Raw genomic sequence first — 2457 nt, forward strand, 5'->3', positions numbered from 1 at the left:
AATAGGGAAAAATTTTTTTTACATCGATTGAGCGGTGTGAGGGCTTATTTTTTGCAGGACGAGCTGTAGTTTTATTGGCACCATTTTTTGGTACATACGATTTTTTTGATCACTTTTTTTTAATTTAATATTTTAAGCACTAAGGTGACCAAAACCTATTTTAATGTTTTACATTTTTAAACTCACCGCGCGAGTTAAATAATGGTATATTGTAATAGATCAGACTTTTACGGACACAGCGATACCAAATTATTTTATTTTTTACATTGTGCTTGGGGAAAAATGGGAAAAGTTTTTTTTTTTACTTTTAATATTTATTTATTTTTACACTCCTGAAAACGTATCTAACATTTATGATTTTTACACATTTTATTAGTTCCCCTAGGGGACTTTAACCAGCAGCTACTTGGTTACATGTGGAGTTACTGAAACAGCATAACTCACTGAGCTACACTGTTTCCGCCCATAGTAGTGAATGGCAGTTATGGAAGCAGCATAGCATGCGAGCTACGCTGTTTCCGTAACTCCTATAGAAGTGAATGGCAGTTACGGAAGCAGTGTAGCATGCGAGCTACGCTGTTTCCGTAACTACTGTTCAGTTCTAAGGAAGTTACGGAAACAGCAAGGCTCCGCGAGTTACGCTGTTTCAGTAACTCCACATGTAATCAAGAGGCCGGGAGAGCACAGAAAGCTAGAACGGGGTTTAGGGGGCCCCATTGTAGAGATAGATGTGGATCCCAGAGGTGGGACCTGCATCTATCTGACATTTATGACATATCCTGTGGATATATCATAAATGTCCTTCATAGAAAAACCCCTATAAATGCCGCGGTCGCTATTGACCAGTTAAAGGGGTTTGCCATAAAACACATATATCCGCTATCCACAGGATAGGGGCTACGTGTGAGATCTCTGGGGTCCAACTGCTGGGACCCCCAGCAATAAGGAAAACAGGGGAGTGAAAGTCACCCTGAGCACTACATGAGAAGCCTGGACTTCCGGGTTCTGTGTCCAGCTTATCTGTTCCGCAGCTCCATAGAGATTAATGGAGAGCAGCTCGCGCATGCGCAGTAGAATCCCATTGATATCTATGAAGTTGAGGGACATAGAACGGAAGTCAGAGCTTCTCATGCAGCGCTCTTGGTAACTTTCAGTCCCTGTTCACCTTTTCGTTCACACATGTATCCCCTGTCCTGTGGATAGGGGATACATGTGTTTTATGGCACAAGCCCTTTAAACTGCCAGGAACAGCGAAATTGCTGTTCCTGGCCGTTAGAGCAGCGTGTCAGAAGCTGACACCTGCAGTGTATGGAGCGGGCTCAGTGCGTGAGCCCGCTCCATACATCCAGTCCATCATGTGCCGGCACGTCATGGGTCGGGAAGGGGTTAAGTAATGAAGCGGTCATGGCACCCGGCGATGCTGGGTCCCTTGACTGCAGACTATAAGACGCAGAGACTTTTTAGCAAGATTTATTCTTGATAAAAACTGTCTTATAGTCCGAAAAATACGGTAGATTAGGCACCATGCAAACAACCGTAGCATTTGTCCGTAATGGCGCACCGTAATTACGGTCTGCAATTACGGACCGATTCACTTCTATTGACTACAGACACCTTCCTGTATATTTGCGGAATGTGTCCATGCCGTAGAAAGCCTCCGCAAAACATAGGACATGTCCTATCTTTTTCTTTTTATGGACCGTGCTTCTATACTTTGTATGGGAGGACGGGCAGAAAATGAGGCTGCCTGTCCGCGGGCCGCCAGTGGCCGGCCATTCCCATAATAGCGGACACTACAGGCACGAACGTGTGAATGAGGCCTCAGTCTATATTTTAATAGGAGCAGAAGAAATTCCAATGCCACGAGCGCCCACTAGTGGTGTCTTCAGGCAGACAGAATCTTATCAGGTACCTATGGCTGTATATAGGTGAGGAGGAATTTGATGAATTAACCACAGTTACCAATTGTCTGTAAATAGTCCGTATAATGGCGGGGGAATGTATTTTGCATACAACATAAAGGGTACTACAGGTCCACAGTATGTAACCGTATTGTGCTCAGCTGCCATATAGTACTTGTTCTAGAGGAGAATAGCCACGTAATGTGTCATGAGATACTGCATACAAGACTCTGTGTGGCTCCGATTTTACATGGCTACATTATGGACACATAGCAGTCGCTGGGGGATGGGGGGGTGGGTCGTATTTAGCATTAGTGTGTTCGAGGCCTAATTCCACTAGACCAGGGTTTTTTTTTATGTTTCTAAGCCAAGTAACGCTACCCAAATAAATATCATCAAAGAACTCCCGAGGTTATGATCATACGCTATGCTGCTTATTAAAGCACAGTGTAAGCCCAGTGTAAATACCCCCATGGCATATATCCCCTGGGCAAAATATATCACATGTTGAGAAACTTGGGACTACACTACTTGGACCAAGAGCAGACATTATAAT

The sequence above is a fragment of the Rhinoderma darwinii genome, chromosome 3 (assembly GCF_050947455.1).
Source record: "Rhinoderma darwinii isolate aRhiDar2 chromosome 3, aRhiDar2.hap1, whole genome shotgun sequence".
Taxonomy (NCBI): Eukaryota; Metazoa; Chordata; class Amphibia; order Anura; family Rhinodermatidae; genus Rhinoderma; species Rhinoderma darwinii.